Genomic DNA, 7,211 nt, shown 5'->3' on the forward strand with positions numbered 1-7,211 from the left:
ATCAAAGGAAAAATCCACCAAGATGACATTTCAATTCTGAACATCTATGCTCCAAATGCAAGGGCATCCACATTTGTAAAAGAAACATTATTAAAGCTTAAATCACACATTAAACCCTACACATTAACAGTAGGAGACTTCCACACCCCTCTCTCACAATGGATAAGTCATTGAGACAGAAACTAAACAGAAATAATAAAATTAACTGAAATGATGAGTCAGTTGGACCTAAGAGCTATCTATAGACATTCCATGTAACACAAAAGAATATACCTTCTTCTCAGCAGGTCATGGACCCTTCTTCAAAACTGACTACATACTTGGTCACAAAGCAAGCCTCAATTAATACAAGAAAGTTAAAATGACACCTTATATTCTATCTGACCAACATGGATTAAAGCTGGACTTTAACAATAACAAAAACAACAGAAAGCCTACAAACTCATGGATACTGAACAACTCTCTACTTAATGACCACTGGGTCAGGGAGGAAATAAAGACTTTCTAGAAATTAATAAAAAGGAAGGCATAATTTATTCAAACTTATGGGACAAAATGAATGCAATGTTAAGAGTAAAGTTCATAGTACTAAGTGCCTTCATAAAGAAATTGGAGAGAGCTCATAATAGCAATTTAAAATCGCAGCTGTAAACTCTATTACATAAAGAAGCAAACACACCCAATAGGAGTAGATGGCAGGAAATAATCAAACTCAAGACTGAAATCAACAAAGTAGAAACAACTAGTGCAATACAAAGAATCAACAAAATCAAGAGATAGGTCTTTGATAAAATCAACAAAATAGACAAAACCTTAGCCAAAATGACTAAAAGTCAAAGAGACAATATCCAAATTAACAAAATCAGAAATGAAATGGGGGATTTAATAACAGACACTGAGAAAAGACCAAAGAATCATTATTAAGATCTTCCTTCAAAAACGTGTATGGCACAAAATCAAAATGAAATGGATGATTCTCTTGCTAGATATCACTTACCAATGTTAAATCAAAACCTGGTAAACAATTTAAATAGACCTATAACCCCAAAAGAAGTATTCATTAAAAGACTGCCAGCCAAAAAAAGACCTGGGCCAGATGATTTCAGAACAGAATTCTACCAGACTTTAAAAGAAGAGCTAATACCAAATACCCCTCAAACTATTCCACAAAATAGAAAGAGAAGGAACATTACTAAACTTATTTTATGAGACCACAGTCACCTTGATACCTAAACTAAACAAACACTCAACAAAGAGAATGTCAGACCAATTTTCCTTATGAAGGTTGACACAAAAATACTCAGCAAAATACTTGTAAACCAAATCCAGGAACACATCAAAAATATCATACACCATGATTAAGTAGGCTTCATCCGAGGGATGCAGTGAGGGTTCAACATAAAAAAAAAAATCTATCAATATTATCCAAAATATAAACAAAATGAAAGAAAAAGGACAGATGATCATCTCATTAACTTCAGAGAAAGACTTCGACAAACTCCAACACCCCTTCATATTTAAAGTATTGGAGAGATCAGCGATACAAGGCACATACCTAAACACAATAAAGGCAATACATAGCACGCCAATAGCCAAAATCAAATTAATTGGAGAGAAACTTGAAGCAATCTCACTAAAATCAGAGACAAGACAAGGTTGTTCTCTCTCTCTCTTTCTCTCTCTAATACAGTACTTAAAGTTCTAGCTAGCGCCATAAGACAGTTAAAGGAGATCAAGGGGATACAAATTGGAATGAAGGAAGTCAAAGTTTCACTATTCACAGATGTATGATAGTATACATAAGTGATCCCCCCCCAAAAAAAAAATTCAACTAGAGAACTGTTACAGCTGATAAACACCTTCAGCAAGAAGGCTGGATACAAAACTAACTGGAAAAAAAAAAAAAAGAATAGCTCTTCTTTATACAAGTGATAAATGGGCTGAGAAAGAAATTAGGAAAATGACACCCTTTACAATAGCCACAAATAACATAAAGTACCTTGGTGTACTTCTAACCAATTAAGTGAAAGACTTGTATGACAAGAACTTCAAGTCTTTGAAGAAAGAAATTGAAGATTTTAGAAGATGGAAAGATCTCCCATGCTCATGGCTTGGCAGGATTAACATACTAAAATGGACATCTTACCAAAAACCATCTTGAGATTCAATGCAATTCCCATCAAAATTCCAACACATTTTTTTTACAGACCTTAAAAGAGCAACTATCAAATTCTTATGGTAAAATAAAAGATCCAGGATAGCCAAGACAATTCTGTTCAATAAAAGAACTTCTGAAGGTATCACCAACCCTGGTTTCAAGCTGTACTACAGAGTAATAATAATAATAATAATAATAATAATAATAATAATAATAATAATAATAATAACAATAACAATAATAATAATAATACCACATGGTAATGGCATAAAAAACAGATAGGTCAACCAAAGAAATCAAATATAAGACCACACACTTAGGGACATCATAGTTTTTTACAAAGAAGCTGAAATCATACAATGGAAAAAGGAAAGCATCTTAAGCAAATGGTGCTGGTCTAACTCAATGTCTCTATGTAGAAGAATGCAAATAGATCCATATTTATCACCCTACACAAAACTCAAGTCCAGATGGTTCATAAAACTCAACATAAAACCAGATACAATAAATCTAAGAGAAAGGAAATTGGGGGAATAGCCTTGAATGTTATTCTGTACAGGAGACAATATCCTGAACGGAACACCAACAGCCCTGAGATCAACAATCAATAAATGGGACCTCATGAAACTGAAAAGCTTCTGTAAGGCAAAGGACACTGTCAATAGTACAAAACGACAGCCTACTGACTGTGAAAAGATCTTTACCAACCCTGTATCTGACAGAGGGCTAATATCCAAAATATATAAAGAACTCACAAAATTAAACGCCAACAAACAAAATAACCCAATTTAAAATGGGTACAGAGCTAAACTGAAAATTTTCAACTGAGGAATATCAAATGGCCGAGAAACACTTAAAAAATGCTCAGTGTTCTTAGTCATCAGGGAAATGCAAATCAAAATGATGCTGAGATTCCATCTTACACCTGTCAGAATAGCTAAGATAAAAACTCAAGTGACAACACGGTGGTGAGAATGTGGAGAAAGGGGAACAATCCTCCATTGCTGGTGGGAGTTCAATCTTGTAAAACCACTTTGGAAATCAATCTTGAGGTTTCTCAGAAAACTGGGAATAGATCTATCTCAGGACCCAGGTATATCATTCCTGGACATATTCCCAAAAGATTCCATAACTTTCAATATGGACATTTGTTCAACTATGTTCATAGCAGCTTTATTTGTAATAGCCAGAATCTAGAAACAACCTAGATGTTCCTCAACCAAAGAATGGATACAGAAATTGTGGTACATCTACACAATAGAATACTACTCAGCTATTCAAAACAAAGACATCAGAAAAATTTCAGGCAGGTAGATGGAACTAGAAAATATCATCCTGAGTAAGGTAACCTACACCCAGAAAGACACACATGGTATGTACTCACTTGTAAGTGGACATTAAGCCATAATGTGCATGTTAACTATGCTACAAGAAGCCAGGGAGGATCCAAGGGAGAATCTCTGAATCTCACTTAACAGAGGAATATAATAGACTTCTGAAGTAGATGGAGGGAGCTGTTGGGGAAAGGGAGAAGAGATAGTAACAGGGGTGGGGATTAGATGTGGTGAGAGCAGGGGTGTAGGGAGAAGGGAATGGAGGACCCAGAGAAAGAACAGAAATAGGGGAGCATCTCTGTGACAGGGGTGGCTCCAGAGAATCTATGGCCATGACTCTAGCTGAGACTCCTAGAAGTTGAGTATATAAAGCCTGAAGTTATACCCCCTGGCTATTGGGACTTACAGCGGAGGGAATGGGACACCAATTCACCCATAACACCTTCAACTCAAACTCTGTCCTGCCTACAAGAAGTGTAGGGATAAAGATAGAGCAGAGATTGAGGGAATTAACACACCAATGACTGGCCCAATTTGAGACGCACACCATGGGAGAGAGCCAACCCCTCCCTGTCAGTATTTTCTTTAATTTTAATTTTAGTTTTTAATTTTATTTTTAAGTTTATTTTTTATTTTTAAATTTTTAATTTTTTGGAGGTATTATCTTTTTTAATTAAGTTTTTATTTTTTACATCAATTACATTTTATTCGCTTTGTATCCCAGCTGTAGCCTCCTCCCTCATTCCCTCCCAATCCCACCCTCCCTCCCTCATCTCCTCCCATGCCCCTCTCCAAGTCCACTGATAGGGGAGGTCCACCTCCCCTTCCATCTGACTCTAGCTTATCAGGTCTCTTCAGGACTCGGCTGCAATGTCCTCCTCTGTGGCCTGGCAAGGCTGCTCCTCCCTCAGGGGGAGGTGATCAAAGAGCCAGACACTGAGTTCATGTTAGAGACAGTCCCTGTTCCCCTTAATAGGATACCCACTTGGGTACTGAAGCTGCCATGGGCTGTATATGAGTAGGGGTTCTAGGTTATATCCATGAATGGTCCTTGGTTGGAGTATCAGTCTCAGAAAAGACCCCTGTGTCCTGATATTTTTGTTCTGTTGCTCTCCTTGTGGAGCTCCTACCTTCTCCAGGTCTTACTAACTACCTCTTCTTTTATATGATTCCCTGCACTCTGCCCAAAGTTTGGTTATGAGACTCAGCATCTGTTTTGATACACTGCTGGGTTGTCTTTCAGAGGCCCTCTGTGGTGGGCTCCTGTCCTGTTTTTTGTTTTCTCCTTCTTCCAATGTCCATCCCATTTGTTTTTATAATGTATCTTTAAAAAAAATTATTTATTGTGTATACAGTGTTCTGTCTGCATGTACACCTGCACGCCAGAAGAGGGCACCAGATGACCTTATAGATGGTTGTGAGCCATCATGTGGTTGCTGGGAATTGAACTTAGGACCTCTGGAAGAGCAACCTGTGCTCTTAACTTCTGGGCCATCTCTCCAGCTTCCACCTCTGTCACTATTAATGACATTCTGCTATGTTTGCAGACAGGAGCTTAGAATAACTGTCTTCTGATAGGTTTCATCCAGCAGCTAATGGAAACAGATGCACAGACCTAGAGCCAAACTACAGTAGTCCCTGCGGGTACTTCTGTGGAAGAGAGAGAAAGGATTGAGGGATTCAGAGGCATCAAGGACACCACAAGAAGACCTACAGAGTAAACTAACCTGGGCCCATGGGAGCTTACAAAGACCAAAACACCAAAGAGCATGCATGGACTCGATCTAGACTCCCTACACATATGTAACATATGAGCAGCTTGTTCTTTGTGTGGGTTCGCTAACAATTAGAAGAGGCGGCTGTCTCTCACTCTGCTGCCTGCCTTTGGATCCCTTTCACTTAGCTGGGCTGCCTTGTCTGGCCTCAGTGGGAAGAGATACCCTTAGTCCTGCTGTGACTTGAGGTCCGGGGAGGGGGATTGGTATCCCTTAGGACCCCTTCCCTGAAAACAAGTAGAGGGGAGATGGGGAGAGAGCATGAGGCCCAGACTGAGTGGCTAGCAGGGAGGGGGCTATGATCAGGCTGTAAAGTGATTAAATAAAAAATAAAAATGTAATCAACTTACATACAGCAAATATTTGCACCTATTACTTCTTATGACTCCCTATTTTTCTTGTAATATTTTGATTCACAATAACAAGTTTATAGATGAATTAACCTAAGTGTGTAAGACTCTGCAATTACTTCTCACAGAGAGAGAGAGAGAGAGAGAGAGAGAGACAGATAGACAGACAGAGATAGAGGAAGAGGCAGAGATAGAGACACAGGGAGAGAGAGAGTGAGAAACAAATACAGAGTCACACACAGAGAGAGACAAAGAGACATACACACATTGGTTGAGTCAGAGTCACTTCTGTTGGTCTAAGACTAGTGATGTAACATCATAATAGCTACAGCAACTAGTGACACTATTTGTTTAAATCTAAATTGCCTCCACATTCTCCTTCTTAGCTCCCACATGTTTTACTCAGCTAACTTTAGTTAGGTGAACCATACCCATTGGAGCCTGTTTCTCTCCTAAATCCATCATGCTGTCCTGTTTTTGTTGCAATGTTGCTTTTCCTGATTTTGTCTTATGCACAGACCTTCACTGTTCCTGTTCTACAGTACCTTCAGGTGTAGATGCTATAGTTTGTCTCTCAGTACCTACCTCTCATGTCTAACGTTTTTTCTTAATGATTTTCTGTCTTCACTTACCCCTAAATAGCTGCATTTTTTTTTTTTGGTGTTCCTTTGCATTTCATCCATGTATGTTTTTTGTCTCTGCACACATGCCACTTCCTCTCCAATTTCTAGAGTCAGTATTCATTATTCTCCTCTTATTGTGAATCATGGTATCTTCTTGTATTGTTTTATTATTGAATGTATACAGCTTGCTTTCCAGATGGAATATTTGCTCTGTGTATAAAAAAACTAGATCACATATTCCTTTATCATCTGCAATGTTTGGAACAGAAATGCTTTTCTGTCTTGTTTTCCCTCTTTTTTTTTCTCTCTCTCTCTCTTTCTGTGTATATGAGTGTGAATGTAATTAGAGTTAATGTTGATTTGAAATAAAAAAGATAGTTTTTGGAGCTGTCTTTCATTTCATTTTTATTTTTTTACAATAATTTTTATTTTTTATATTAATCACAGGTTATTTACTTTGTATCTCAGCCATAGCCCCCTCCCTCATTCCCTTCCAATCCCACCTTCCCTCCCTCATCTCCTCCCTGCCCCTTTCTAAGTCCACTGATAGGGGAGGACCTCCTCCCCTTCCATTTGACCCTAGCTTATCAGGTCTCTTCAGGACTGGCTGCAATGTCCTCTTCTGTGGTCCAGCAAGGCTGCTCCTCCCTCGGGGGGTGGGGGTTGAAGAGTTAGCCATTGAGTTCGTGTCAGAAATAGTCCCTGTTCCCCTTACTAAAGAACCCACTTGGATACTGAGCTAGCATGGGCTATATGTTTCATTTTAGCTGCTGGTGTTGGCATGTTTCTTCTTGAGGATAAACAGATAACTCCTATGAAAGGTTTCTGTGGTAACTGCACACTCATCTTCTGGGTGTTCTGTTCTGGTTGGCAGAGGACAAAAAGTCAATATTCTCTAATTCTAGGTAAACTGGGAAGATAGATAGATAGATAGATAGATAGATAGATAGATAGATAGATAGATAGATAGA

Source organism: Psammomys obesus, unplaced genomic scaffold (genome assembly GCF_907164565.1).
Source record: "Psammomys obesus unplaced genomic scaffold, mPsaObe1.curated_primary_1811, whole genome shotgun sequence".
Taxonomy (NCBI): Eukaryota; Metazoa; Chordata; class Mammalia; order Rodentia; family Muridae; genus Psammomys; species Psammomys obesus.